Below are 15,111 nucleotides of genomic sequence, written 5' to 3'. Positions count from 1 at the left end.
CCAATAATTTATTTAACACAGGCTCACTGTGGGAATTATAATGTATAATAATATTTCACAATCAATAGCATGCGGGATAATGTCTCTTAATAAACCAATGGAGACTAACATACTCCAATGATAGATGAATTACACTATTGTTCCCGGCAAAGGGGAGATGAAAGAAATAAAGTCCAAGTGCAGTTGAGATATGCCTTTCTACGACGTAGTCATTGGAAGAGCTGGCTGAGCCACCCGAGAGCTGACGTCCAGCTGCCAGGGTGAATTGAAAGTCCGTTGTCATCGGAGCACACTGCTTTAGTAGAACGAAGGCACCAGTGTTGGCAGACAAGATGACTTCCTTCCTGGAGGCCACTGTCTGGTTTTCACCACTGCCAGCCAAGAGTGGTTTTGCCATGGCAGGAACTAACATCCCAAGGTCTTCGAAGAGCTATTTGGATCAGCAGAGAGTAACCTGGCCCAGACTTGATCGGTCTCGGCACGTCCTCACACATTCTTGGTGTTTAAGGGTTAGCTGTCCATCACTTCATTAGGGCAACTCCAGATGTCCCTACGGATAAGCACTCAGTGGCACAACCATTTTTGATGACATTCTCCTGACAAGCCTTCCCCACGGTAAACAAACTCAGCCTCGGAACAAAACAGCACCACCTAAGCCAAGGGGATCTGAAAGCATAACAAAACAACACAGAACATCTGGTTTGGACGATAAACTGTATGTCTCCCTCTGTAGAAAGCTGTTAACAAGGAGCTCCTCTGTGGATTTTAAATGGAGACAGAGCTGTTTCTGGTACCATTTGATGGCTGAGCAAAACGAGACCCAGACAGACCAGATACTGGCACAAAACCACCCTGCAAACCACTGGCACGTCTGGGACTGAAACCCGAATGCCAGGCTCCAAAGCCTGTGTTCTTTCTGCTGATCTGTGCTACCCGGTTCTTAGATTGGTATTCATTCATTCGCTCGCTCATTCACTCATTCATTCTTTTCTTCCGCACGTTAGGCCGGTCTACCTGTTTGGCTGTGTTTCTTGCACACTCCGTGTCCAGGGTGACACAAAACCCCGGGCTTGGGCACCCGTCCCTGGGCACCTTGTGTCGTGGTGCCAGGTCTTTGAACCCCCTTCCGGGCTTCAATCCCAGAGGGACAGCACCTGAGGACGTCCTGGGCTCTGCACGCCCACGGTGTGAACGGGCCAACGGAGACAATGAGACAATGGATGGGGAAAGGCAAACAGGAAGCGCTCAGTAGAAATGTAAGCCCTGATGTCCTCTCCCAGGCAGGAAACACCACCCAGATCTGCACCTGGACGGTGGAGGCAGCAGCTCTAGGCCACCAGCTGGGGGCGGAGGGGGGGGCGTGGTTTTGTTCTTAGCCCGGAACCACAGTTCAAAACTTATACCCCCCTCCCCACCTCCAGTTCCCACTCCCCAGAACACGGACCACATTTTAAAGGAAACAATCGGTGCTGTGAGGAGGAGATTACTAAGGAGAGGGGGCTTGAGAAGCCTCGAACCTTCTTTTCTGCATCTGTGCCCCATTTATCCCGAGTCTCCACTGAATCTCTCACGGAAGGCGGAATCAAAGGGGGGCATATTTGCATAATAAAAGAGGTGATTGAATTCAAACTGTGGAGTCTTTACCTTTCAGAGTCCCCAATCCTTTTGTTCTCCTGTCTAATCATTTCTGGCAGTTTTTTAAAAGGCTAAAAAAATGTGGCTCAGGGAGATAGCCATTCAGAAGGAAAAAATACGGTCATAAGAGGGGTTAATTTGAATCGTGGGCAGACAGCCTTTTTCTGTTCCTTTTCCTGTGAGGAGGTGACCCCGGGAAAAAGCAGGGACTGACTGGCGGGAAGGCAGAGAAAAAACCATCTGGATTCCTGGTTTCCTTTTTCTTTCTTCTTCTTTTTCTTCCCAACAGGGGATCTTTCTTCAAAGAGGAATTTTAAACCATTCTGAATACACATCCGTTTTTTAAAACAAAACAAACTGTAAAGCTATTTGATAAATGCAAACAAGACACTTGGAAATGTACTTGACACTCAGTGCTCTGTCCAGTCGGAGAAGCTGCCAGGCACTGATGAGAACCTACCATAAGCTCAGTCTTCTCAGTGTCTCTGATGTGTTTATATTATTTCCATTTCACAGATGAGGAAACTGAGGTTTAGCGAGTTCAAGAAAGTTCCTGGAAAGTGCCTGAGGGAGAGATTGAGTCTCACCCTTTTTTAATACAAAGCAAAGAAAATAATATAGAAAAAGACAAAATGAAAAGCAAGAAAAAAAGAAAGAAAGAGAGAAATAAAAGAAGGAAGGAAGGAAGAAGGAAAGAAGGAAAGGAAAAACATAGGGGGAGGAAAGATTCCTTAGATATTATAAATCTAAAATATTTTAAAAAATAAAAATAAATATAAGCAAATACGTCCTGAGATAACACACTGAGACAGAAGCTGAGCATTAGAACTAGACCCAGAACAAATAAGGGCTGTGTGGGAATAGACGTCTGGGGCCAGATGGTGATATGTTGTGAGTAAGGAAGGGAAGCCGCCTGGCGGGGACCCTGCCTGGCACTGTGGACAGTACATGTCCTGTCTAAAAGGTACAGGCAACGCCGCTGGAGGCAGTGACAGTGTCGCCTCTTAACACCCCAACTCCTCTTACAACCATGTACAGAATGAGTTGGGGAGCAAAAGACTAGAAGCCACAGACGACATAGTTACCGCCTGGTGACGGAGTATCCCAGGATGCAGGAGGCTGGAGCAAAGCGGCTGACGGGGGCAGAGCCGCCTGGGTCGCAGCTGTGGGAAGGCAGGTGGAGGGAGGACAGGAGAGGACGTCCACAAGTCCTAAGAGCTGGAGCTGCACAGATTGCCGACAGTTAGTCACCCTGAGAAGGTGGCCTGGAGGACTGGGGAGGAAATACAAATGCAGGACTGGCAGGGACCCATACAGGCTGCCATCTGCAGGTAAGTGCAAGGGGCCAGAGGGGGGCTGGGGACTGCGCTGACCTGGGCCCTCGGGGCTCTCCAAAGTGCGGAGGGGGGGGGAACAGACAGAGTGGCTTGCAGGGGGAGGAACGCTGAGAACAGTGTGCAGAACGACCTGGCACGCAGGAAGTCTGTGGGCAAAGGTGGTAAAAGGTTTATCTAAACCTTGTGGGGGAGGTGGCCTGAAGAGAGCTCTCTACGAGTACAAAGGGCTGGTTTCACCGAGTGATGACGGTTTTCGGGAACAACAGAGGAGAGCCTGGAACAGCACCGGACACGTGTCCGAGGCGCGAAGACAGATTTTATTCAGACCAGAACTGCTGGGCAGGTAGGCTCGGGTATAAATGGAGCCCAGCTTTGACTAGGATCAAAGGTGACTGAGGTTCTTAAAGGGAGAACAGAGGGGGAGGGAGACGGGGTCAGGAGGAAACGGGAAATTACAGGAGGAAGGTAAGTAGAGAGAATTACTCACAAAGGTTTGGCAGTGTGGGTTGGGGCAATGCACATTTTGTAGATCGGCCCCACTGGGTTTTCATGAGCCGAGACTCAGCACGGGGCCTGGGGTCACCTTTGCGGATGTGGCCTGGTGTGGGTGAAGCCCAGCTACAGGAGGGTCGCGTGTCTGAGCACAGTGTGGGCAAGTGCCCTGTGCGGGGTGGGAGTCCACCAGGGAGCTGGCCCACCCCACCCCACCTTCTGCACAGGGACGGCAACGTGTCCTTCTTCCCTGGAAAACTGTGGCGTGTCTGTAGCTCACACCATGCCTTATTAGATTCTGATTCATGGGGTTTCTTTAGGAACCCCATAAATAGTGTGTAACTGACAGGCAGGCAGGCTCTGTCCCCTCTCACCTCTTCTGTGCACACACTCAGTTTGCCTTCCTTTACAATTCATTTGGACACTCCTTTACTCCATATAAATTGGTGGATTTCTGGCTTTGTCTTTGAACTAGGTATAACATCTGCCTGGTTCCCTCGTGGACTAACAGAATGCGATTTTTAACGTGTGTTCATATTTACATCTGGATAAGACATGTGATTTTATCTGTTTCTGAAAATTGTCTCTTAGCAACAGGAACTTCCTCCAAAAAGTACGGGGAAACCCATCTCACTTAAGTATAAATAAACAGAAAAAGATTGTGACGAAAAAATTTTTTAAAAACAGGATAATTGAAAACCAGATATGCTTCCAGTAATATATCTATGAAAAATAAAAACACATTAGAAAGATATAGCTCCAAGCAGAGGAAAACTATAACCTAATATTTCAAAATGACCTAGGAGGAGAAAAGGATAAAAAGATTATAGATGACATTAAGAAAAAAAAACATAAAGTGGAATTAGAAAAGCTCAGGAATAAATTAGAGATAAAACAGATAGATGCCATAGAAAATCACAGCAAGAGAATGACAGGGGACAAGGGGAAAGAGAAATGGAAGCGGGGGACTTGTGAGGGGTTGAGTGGGTTAAGGATCTGACTCTGGATTTCGGCTCAGGTCATGATCTCACTGTTGGTGAGATGGATCCCTGCATCAGGCTCTGCACTGACAGCATGGAGCCTGCTTGTGATTCTCTCTCTCCCTCCCTCTCTCTGTCCCTCTCTCACTCTCAAAAATAAATAAATAAGCTAAAAAAAAAGATGTAAAACAGAAATGAAGATACCCTTAAGAAAAGATCTGGCAGCGAGTGATAGGTATAAAAGAGTAAAATGTCCGACATGCATGTAATAGTTCCTAAAAGGGGAACTTACAACCACAAGGAAGTAAATAGCAAACACTATAATCTGAGAAATCTTTCTGGAAAAAGAAGTTACTTGAATTATCCAGCCCAAGAAAAACAATCCCAAATGGCCAACACCAAGACATATTTCAGTAAAATGTTTAGACTTTAAAAGAAGCAGTACATTGGATATCTGGACAAAACAAACAAATTGAGTGGGAAAGAAAAAACCAGTTTGATATCAAGTTTGTCATCAGAAACATCAGAATTCTAAAGAGTGACATATTTAAGAAGTTCAAGGAAAGAAAGTGAGTCAAGGGTTTCAGATCCAGTCAAGTAGATCAAGTAAAAACGGCACAAACTGTTACAAACTGCGAAGAACTCAGAGAATATTATCCCCATAACCCTTTCCCAAAAGTCCTACTAGAGAACAAGCTTCGGACAACCCGAAAACAGAGGGAGATTCAGCACAAGGGCTGGTGGGGAGCGCTGGTGAGTTCGGCCATAGAAGAAACAAGGGACGCCTGGGTGGCTGAGTGGGTTGAGCGGCCAGCTTCGGCTCAGGTCATGATCTCACGGTTCATGGGTTCGAGCCCCGCATCCTGTGCTGTGCTGACAGCTCAGAGCCTGGAGCCTGTGTTAGATTCTGTGTCTCCCTCTCTCTCTGCCCCTCCCCTGCTCATGCTGTTTCCTTCTGTCTCAATAATAAATAAACATAAAAAATTTTTAAAAAATAGAAGAAACACTAAGTGATGGGGACAGGAGTGACAGGCTCGTATATAACTGTACATGTTCTGACAACTAGATATGATACAATTTTCAACACATGGGGAGAGAAGGGAGTGTATGAAAAGTAGAATAATCTCATTGATGGCCTCAGTGGTACTAATTGGAAGCAAACCGATGTTCCTTTAAAATACATAAGCTGTCACTTTAAAATACATGCTGAGGAAGAAGGAGGGGAGGGTGAAAAAAGGTCTTCATTAATTTTAATATTTCTCCTGGTAGGAAACCAATACACACACTGATAAAGAAAGGACTAAGTATAAAGCTGTTAAGCTAAAGGTAACCATTAGAATGAAAATACAAAACTTCGTAAATACAACAGCCACCTCCCTCCAACAACTTCCTGCAGTTTTGCCTTCTGTGGTTTCTGGTTACTTGCGGCCAACCACTATCTCGATCTCCAGGTGCTGACGATCCTCTTTCTGATTTATGGTCAGATGATCAATAGTAAATTAACACTCCATCACAACACCTGGCTCACTCGCCCCACTTTATCGCATAGGCATTTCATTATACAGTCTCCCAAGAAGGGTGAGCACCAGGCAACAAGATATTATTCTATTTTATCAGTAGTTACTGTTGTTAATCTCTTACTGTGCCTAATTTGGAAATTCAACTTTATCATAGGTCTGTGTGTATAGGAAAAAAACAGTATATGTGGCGTTCAGTTCTAATTGTGATTTTAGACATCCACCAGGGTCTTGGAGCATGTTCCCTCTGGATGAGGGGAATACCCTGCCAGAAGGAATAGACAGGAACTGATGATAGGCCCCTCAGAATGTACCATGTTTTATAGTTTTGTTTTCTAACGATGTAGATGTTTTACATCATTTTTAAAAAGCAAAGCAAAAAGGACAAATAAAACCTAGCTGCATAGGGAGTGGCAGAACTATTCACAGAAGAGTTTTTTGGGGTTACTTTTTAAAAGTAACTAGGGGCCTGGGTGGCTCAGCCGATGAAGTGTCTGACTTCAGCTCAGGTCATGATCTCATGGTTCGCAGGTTTGAGCCCTGCATTGGGCTCTGTGCTGGCAGCTCAGAGCCTGGAGACTGCTTTGGATTCTGTGTCTCCTTCTGCCCCTGCCCCACTCATGCTCGGTCTCTCTCTCTCTCAAAAATAAATAAACATTAAAAATAATTAAAAGTAATAAAAAAGCATTAGAAGATATTTTAAACTGCATTCAGCAGTCAAATATTTAGTAAAAAACACAATGTTATGTTAAGTTGATATGCATGTGTAAATTTATATATATAAACACACATATTTATATCTTATATATGCATATATAGTAGAATAAAGTTTCATTAGAAACCAAGGTAATTAGCATAATTTCAAAAATGAAAATACATATATCAGAACTGTTCAGTACAAAAGGTAATTTTCACTTGAACTGGAAACAGCTATATGAACTTAACTATTTTTTCCTTTTCTATAAATATTTATTTCCTATTTCTGCCCAATATAACTAGAAGCATCCTCAGCACTCACACTGTGCTCTCTGCACACCATTCCCCTACCTCTCTATAAAGAGTCAATGCTCCTCAGAGAAACAGGGATTTGAAGATCTGGGGAAGAATTGTCCAAAATAAATCAGGGATATCTTGTCATGACTGACAGCAAGAATACAGACTATTGCTGGAGTGCCTGGGTGCCTCAGTTGACTTCAGCTCAGGTCATGATCTCGAGGTTCATGAGTTCAAGCCCCATGTCAGGCTCTGTACTGACAGCTCAAAGCCTGGAGCCTGCTTTGGGTTCTGTGCCTTCCTCTCTCTGCCCCTCCCCTGCTCATTCTCTTTCTCTCTCTCTCTCTCTCTCTCTCTCAAAAATAAATAAACATTAAAAAATTTTAAAAAGGAATACAGTCTATTGGGAACACATCAAGAGACACAGGAGCCTATTTGAAGGGGCTCCATTGGTCAGAACAAGATTAATCTGAGCATCAAGAACAATTGTCACTAAAATGGATTGAAAAATCATGCAAAGCGTATGATATGTGTAAGTTCAAAATGATACAAGAAACCTTGGTTCTTTTGCAAGTTGCTAGGCACCAACTCATTATGCTGAAAATTGATTAAACAAAGGACAGGCATTTATCTTGCGTTTCCTGTACAGATTGGATTGCAGAAAAACCAAATTGTCGATAAGAAGTTCTTCTCTATAGAAGAATCCTAGGCAAAAAACGATAGCATTGGGAAATGACCGGTTTGTCATCCCTAATGAAATAACACATCCATGCCAGTGTTTCTCAGACTTCTTTTCATTATCATCCCCCTAAGGATGCCTTTTAGACATTTTTTTCATCCTAATCACAACCCCTCATAGAATTTTTTAATGTTTATTTATTTATTTTGAGAGAGAGGATGAAAGGGGGTGAGAGGCAGAGAGAGGAGGGAGAGAGAAAATCCCAAGCAGGTTCTGTGCTGTCAACACAGAGCCTGACAGGGGGGCTTGATCTCATGAAACAGAAGATCATCACCTGAGCTGAAATCACTTAACTGACTGAGCCACCCGTGTGCCCCGCTCCGTGCCATGGAATTTTAATGCCACAGATATACTGTATATTCATTTACATACTATATATACCCCTTTGCTTTATACATTAAAAGAATACAGTTTTTTCCTAATGGCCCTCCCCAAACTAATTTTGGCCTCTTTGGAGGCTTTATCACCCCCATTGAGAATGCATGATTTAGCCAACGGTCATCAGTGATCTGAGGGTTGAACTTTATCGTGGTGAGATCTGCTAACACCTTCAGAACCTGCTAATCATTCTTAAAACTGTGGAACGACACAGTGAGCCTTTTGATATAATGCAATATGAAGTAAACAGCAGCACTGAGTAATACTTGGAAAGAAAGAAAGCAAAGAATCAGAGTGTAACCCCTCATCAGTTTAGAGGCAGGGTAGGCAGGCATGTGAGACACAGCAGGAGGAAACAAACAGTGAAACCCTAAACACATGAAGTTCTACAGGACAAATGACCCACTTTCCTCAACAAATGAAGGGGGTAGAAAACAAGAGGGGGAAGGAACTATTATCATTGAGAAGAAATTTAAGAGACAAGGCAGACAAATGTAATTTGCAGGTCTTATCAAACATACTTTGGATAAGACAATATTAAGGAATTAGCATTTATTTTGTTGAGTATGATAAGAGTATTATAGTTATGATTTTGTTAAGCCTTTGTCTCCTAGAAAATCACATTATTGTGTTTATGGGTGAAATCATATGATGTCTTGAGTTTGACTTAAAATATTCCAGGCCCTCCCTCTCAAAAAAGAAACAGTTGGGGATGAAAACTGAGGAAATAGGAAAGGCATTCTGCTCTTAACTGTTGAGGCTGCGTGATGATGGACGGGCGGGGGGGGGGGGCTATATTAATGTCGTCTCTACTTCTCACTATGTTTGAAATTTCTCATTATAAAAACGTTTTGTTCAAGTTATTTGCTTATCCAGGGCACCTGGGTGACTCAGTCGGTTGATTGTCCAACTTCAGCTCAGGTCATGATCTCACACCTCATGAGTTTGAGCCCCATGTCGTGCTCTGTGCTGACAGCTCAGAGCCTGGAGCCTGCTTCAGATTCTGTGTCCCTCTCTCGTTCTGCCCCTCCCCTGCTCATGCACGCTCGCTCGCGCTCGCGCTCTCTCTCTCTCTCTCTCTCTCTCTCTCTCTCTCTTGTCTCAGGAATCAATACACATTACACATTTTTTTTAAATAAAATTATTTGCTTATCCAAAACATAAACTAAACTAGACATAAAATAAAATAAAATAAAATAAAATAAAATAAAATAAAATAATAAAATAAAACAAAACAAACATAAAATAAAGAAGCCTGCCAACTGATGCCTCATTGGAATTAGGGGTCAGTGTGTCCAAAGACTCCTGTTTTTCAAAGAAGCTTGACATTGGGTTTTTTGTGACCTCTCCCAGTTTTTAAATGTTAAAAGCAAATTCTGCATTTTTTTAAAGATCCCTCCCAGGGCCCATGGTGGATCTAATGTAACTGGGTGAGCCCCCCGTCTGAGACCTTAGGAAAAAATGCCAAACCCCATTGCTTTGATCAAAAGCAGTCCTTTCTGCACTGAAAATAACTTGTCTGCTTTTAGTCTGAAACTTTGTGGTTATTTTTGAAATGCCAGTTTATTTTCCTAAGGATGACTAAAGCAACAATTGATTTGAGAAATGTATTTCCAGGTCTTATTTTCTCGCTGTGTCTGAAGGCATTACTTCTATTCAGGCTTCCTCTTCCTCAGTGTCTCTGTGACACTCGACTCTCCCTGCATCCCCCTCCCTCCGATGCCCTGTCTTGGTGTTCTTTCCCCTGCTCTTCTTTGAATCCCCAATCACACAGGACAGGCCCCCATTTCTTCTCACCCTCTCACACTCCCATTGATAGGCTCCCAAACTGTTACCTTGGTTGTGCCAAGGACTCCTAAGTGCCTGCCTCCAGCCCAGCCCGCCCTCCTGCTGATTTTCCAAGATGTCTTAAAGACATCTCAACTGCACCCTATTCTAACCCAAAGCATCATTTTTTCCCCTGCCATTCTCCCCCTTTACCTCACTGTGAACAGGGCTACCATCCTCAGAAATTTTAAGTTGGGATATCTAATAGCTGTATGGTCTCAGACTTGGTCTACATTCTTGTAGTTACTCATTTAACAAATATTTATTGGGTGCCTACTGTGCTGGGAACGCAAGAACATGACAGAGGCTTTGCTCTGATGAAGCTGACTACATACAGACAAGTTCATGTATGATATAGCACGGCAAGGCGACAGAGAGTGACCCTGAAGAGGGGACATTAGAGCAGACACTTGGCTGAAGTGAGGGAGTATGACATGTAGATATCTGGGGAAGAGGACTGCAGGCAGAAAGAACAGAATGTGAAAAGGTTCTAAGGCAGATTCCAAGAACAGTGAGTAGGCCAGAAAGGCTGGATACAAGTGAGTGAGAGAAGAGGAATAAGAGAAGGAATCAGAGAAATAGCAAGGACCTGAGTGGTGCAGGGGCTTATCAATCATGGGACCCAATTAAAAAGTGGAAAAAGACTTGAATAGACATTTCCCAAAGAAGATGCACAAATGGCCGCTCTGCACATGAAAGATGCCCAATAATCAGTCATCAGAGAGATGCAAATTGAAACTACCATGAGATCCCACTTCACACCTTCTAGAATGACCAGAATGAAAAAGATGGCCAGCAAGTGTTGGCTTGTGAGGATGGGGAAGCTCTGAATGCTCATAGACTGCTGGAGAAAATGGAAAATAGAGCAGTTTCTTTGGAAAATAGTATGGCAGATCCTGAAAAAAATTAAATATAGAATCTCCACATGACCCAGCAATTCCGCTCCTAGAAATGTATTCAGGAGACCTGAAAATGTATGTCCACACAAAAACTTGAGTCAGAATATTTATAGTAATACTATTCATAATAGCCAAGGAGTGGAAACAACCCAACATCCAAGATCTGGTGAAGGGATGAGCAAAAGGTGATATATCCATACAATGGTATATTATTTGGCAATAAAAAGAAATGAAGTTCTGATTCATGGGACAACATGGATGAAATGAAAACATTACTATTGTGAAAGAAGCTGGACACAGAAGACCATATATTGCATGATTGCATCTATATGAAATGTCCCAAATTGTCCAGTCCTTAGAAATTTGTGATGACGGGGAGTCGGGGAAGGAGGAAGTAGGGAGTGACTGCTAATGGGTATGGGGTTTCTTTGGGGAATGGTGGGAAGGTTCTGGAATTAGAAAGTGGTCATGGTTGCATGACCTTGTGAATACACTAAAAATCACTGAAATAGTAAATGTTATGGGATGTGAATTATATCTCAATTAAAAAAACTTTGGGAGGTGCAGGAGCTCCCTCTCCCTGGCCTGTTGACACCTCACTGCCCCACCCTTGTCCCAGCTGTCACCCCTGCCCTTGTCCCAGCTGTCACCCCTGAACTGAAGCCATGGCTGCCAGACAAGCCTTGGCTGTTCCCTCTCTTGTCCCACACAGCACCAAGAGTGCTCCTTTGGAACTGTAAATGACACTGTGCCTTCAGGCCACTTCCACAGCCTGCAGTGACCTGGTTCACTTGTGTGATTACCTGTTACACATCTCTCTCCACCTCTAGAATGTGAGCTCCCCACAAGCAGGGAGCCGGCCCAGTGTTAGGTGCAGAGTAGGATCTCAACAGTCTGTGTCAAAGGAATAAGTGAATCCTCATGCACCTGCGGCTTACTGGGGGAGGGGGGGTGCCCTTGCGGTCAAGTTGCCTGACTATTCTGAGCCTTTGTTTCCTAATCTGAAGAATCCTTATCCCGGGTGGTGGTTACATGGATGCTCATTTTAAAACAATTCATGAAGATGCACATGTGTATGGCATGTACTTTTCTGAAAGTATAGTCTTTTTCACACACATACTTTCACAGCACAAAAGGCTTTTGAACAGATGAGCACTTCTAATGTTTATTCTCACATCCCAGCGTATTTTCCTGCAGACTACTTCAGGAGCAAATCTCCCTGGTGAGGGTACCTCCCAGGGCGCCGTGGAGAACTTGCTGGACAAGACAGCAGAGGAGGGAAATGGTCACATGAGCCCTGAGAAAATTGACCTGGGGACTCTACATGGTGGAGGGTGGGGGGAATGGGGAAAGGCTCAGGCTTGGGACCACATCTTAGCCAAGGGAGAAGCCCCGGGGTTAAAGCCAAAATCTAGGGTCTGAGCCAGAAAGGTACGTGGCACCGGCACTCCAGTCTGCTCCTACGGGAGCCTCTTCAGGTTATTTTAACTCTGAGCTGGGGGTGGCAGGATTTTGAAGGGCTGTTTCCCTGGTTACATAGACCCACTCTTCCCACCCCGAAGGGTGACTCACAACAAATGCTAAACCCATGAGCGCACGTGTGCGTTTCTGCACGCGCACCTGTGGACACGCCAAACACTTGCAATGGGCCTGACAGATATCTGCAAGATCACATAGTGTTCAAACTATTTTGAAAGACACACTGGCAACCAAGAACTGAAAATATGTCCCAACTCTTGTCCCAATATTTCTACATCCATGATTGTTTCCTCCTGATGCTATCAGAAATATGAAATTGGTTTCTGCAGAAAATGGTTCATCCCTACGTTATCAACTCTGATAAGAATTTGGAAACTACTTAGTGTTCAAAAATAGAAAATGATTAACTGAACCACTTCGAGACACATGAGGAAATATATTACGGTCATTAAAATTCTATTTGGGGAGAGCTGGTAATAACCGGGAGGGAAACAGGATACAAAATTGAAATTATAGATGATTGCAACTGTGACAACAGCAAAACCTTCTCCGCAGAAAAATACCATACAAAGAAATCCAATTCAGTAGTAAATAGTTATCTTCAGGGGGTGGGAAGGAAATAGGAAGATCTTTGTCTTATAATTTTCTAGAAGAAATTTTGCTAAATTATCAAAACAATTTGATTTAAAAAATCTAGAAAAGTAGGTGAATACAAATACACATAAGAAGGCAAAAGTTGTAAAGTTCAGTGTCGTGGGACAGGAGAGTGAAAGGGGAAACTGGGGCGCAGAGTGGCCAAGGCAAGGGAGCTACAAGAGGAGTCCTTTTTTATGGTTATGTATCTCAACATCAGGCAGCCCGTGGGCATCAAAACCAGGGCTGATGTGCAACTGGGTCAACTTCAAGTTTGTGCTCTTACCCGCTGTTCACCTGCTGCAGTCGCCACCACTGTCATCATTGCTGTCCACTTCCTGAATTCAAAGACACTTTCCCCCCCACATTTTCACATTTCTGAAATAAGGGTATTTCATACAATTGATACAATATCTTTGAGAGAGAGAGAAAAAGAATGATTAGGGGAGAGGCAGAGGGAGAGGGAAAGAGAAGATGTTAAGCAGTTTCAAAGCCCAGCACAGAGCCCGATGCAGGGCTTGATCTCACAACTGTGAGATCATGAGATCATGACCTGAGCTGAAATCAAGAGTCAGTAGTTTAGGGGCGCCTGGGTGGCTCAGTCAGTTGAGCATCCAGCTTCAGCTCAGGTCAAGATCTTGTGGTTCGAAAGTTCAAGTCCCACATTGGGCTCACTACTGTCAGCCTGGCAGTGCAGAGCCCACTTTGGATCTTCTGTCCCCCCCTCTCAGCACCTTCCCCACTTGTGCTCTCTCAAAAAAATAAATTGACATTAAAAAAAAAAAGTCAGATGCTTAACTGAATGAGCCACCTAGGTGCTCCTTAAAGAAATCATTCTAAACTAACTTATCAGATCTCTTTCCAGGGCACCGAGCATTCTGTGTGAGCAGTCTTTGCTTCCAGTAGAGTAGATTCTACCCCTTCCATAGACATGTGATTTAAGCCTGGCCAATCTGAACATCATATTCCCTTAGTCGTGGAAATTGAGTCAGGGATGCCTACCTGACCCCAATCAGAGTCCATGAGATGTCCTTACATGCATTCTGTGAATTTCAGAAATACACTGTGGCTCTTTTGAGCTAGAGAGGAATTAGAATGAAGGGCTGGAACTGCTGCAGCCATCTTGCAACATGAGGCCTTGTAATAGCATCAATACTGAGGTAGCTGAGTCAAGAGAAGGGGAGAGAGAGAAACTGGGTTTTCTTGGATCAATCCAGGCCAGATAATAATCATAATAACCATACCGCAGCTATGCTGGTTTAGGTAAGTAAGATATTCTTTCCTGAAAACTCTTCAACAAGTCCTCAGTGTCTGATAATAATGTTCAAACTTCACTATTTGTCATCCAAGGCCCCCATTTCTGGCTTCAATGTGCAATTTCCCCTTCCAGGCTCTGCACATCTTCCTGTAATCCAATGCTCTCGCTGCTTTTACATCACTCACCCTTCAGCAACAAACCAGCACTTTTTCTTAGAAGCTTTTGTACATGCTGTACCTTCTGCCTCCAATGGCATTCCTCTCCCCTACCCCACCCCATGGCAATACAACTTCCTAATGGTCTTAGATGTCCAAAGACCATGAGTTCCCATCATTATGAGCATCACAAGCAGGATGAAGGGCCTTCAGAGGGGAAGTTACAGAAAGAATTCAGGGCATCCAGTATTGGTTCCACTCAGCATTTATCTGACCCGGGGGGGGGGGGTCAATAACCACTTGTGTCAGAAATCACCAGAGAGTAATTGTTAAAATATAGATCCACAGATGGAAACTTCAGCTCAGATCTACAGAATCAGAATCTCTGGGCATGGACCCAGGACTCAGTCCCTCTATTAAAATCTCCAGTTGGTTTTAATGTTTGCTAACATCTGAAAACTTCTGGCCTAGAAAAATGTTAAGTCCCTTTTAACTCTGAAATCTTCTGGATGTTTATCAAAGTCTGAACTTCCCTTCTTCCCACTACTTCTCCTCTCATGGAAATTCCTGACTTTCATATTTTTTCCCAATGGACCCTGATCCTTGGAAATAATTTCTATTGCACTGCTCTGCATGAGAAGGGAGGCTTCATTGTAAAGATTTTATCGGCTGGAACTTCAATGCCTCGTCTATTCCCTGGAATATGTGTGTGCACGCACACACTCCTAGTACCACAAACATAGCTGTGTTCGGGGCCTCTCCAAGAAGAATGTCAATCTGTTTAACACA

The sequence above is a fragment of the Suricata suricatta genome, chromosome 6, assembly GCF_006229205.1.
Source record: "Suricata suricatta isolate VVHF042 chromosome 6, meerkat_22Aug2017_6uvM2_HiC, whole genome shotgun sequence".
Classification (NCBI taxonomy): Eukaryota; Metazoa; Chordata; class Mammalia; order Carnivora; family Herpestidae; genus Suricata; species Suricata suricatta.
Note: the sequence above shows the minus strand (reverse complement) of the source record.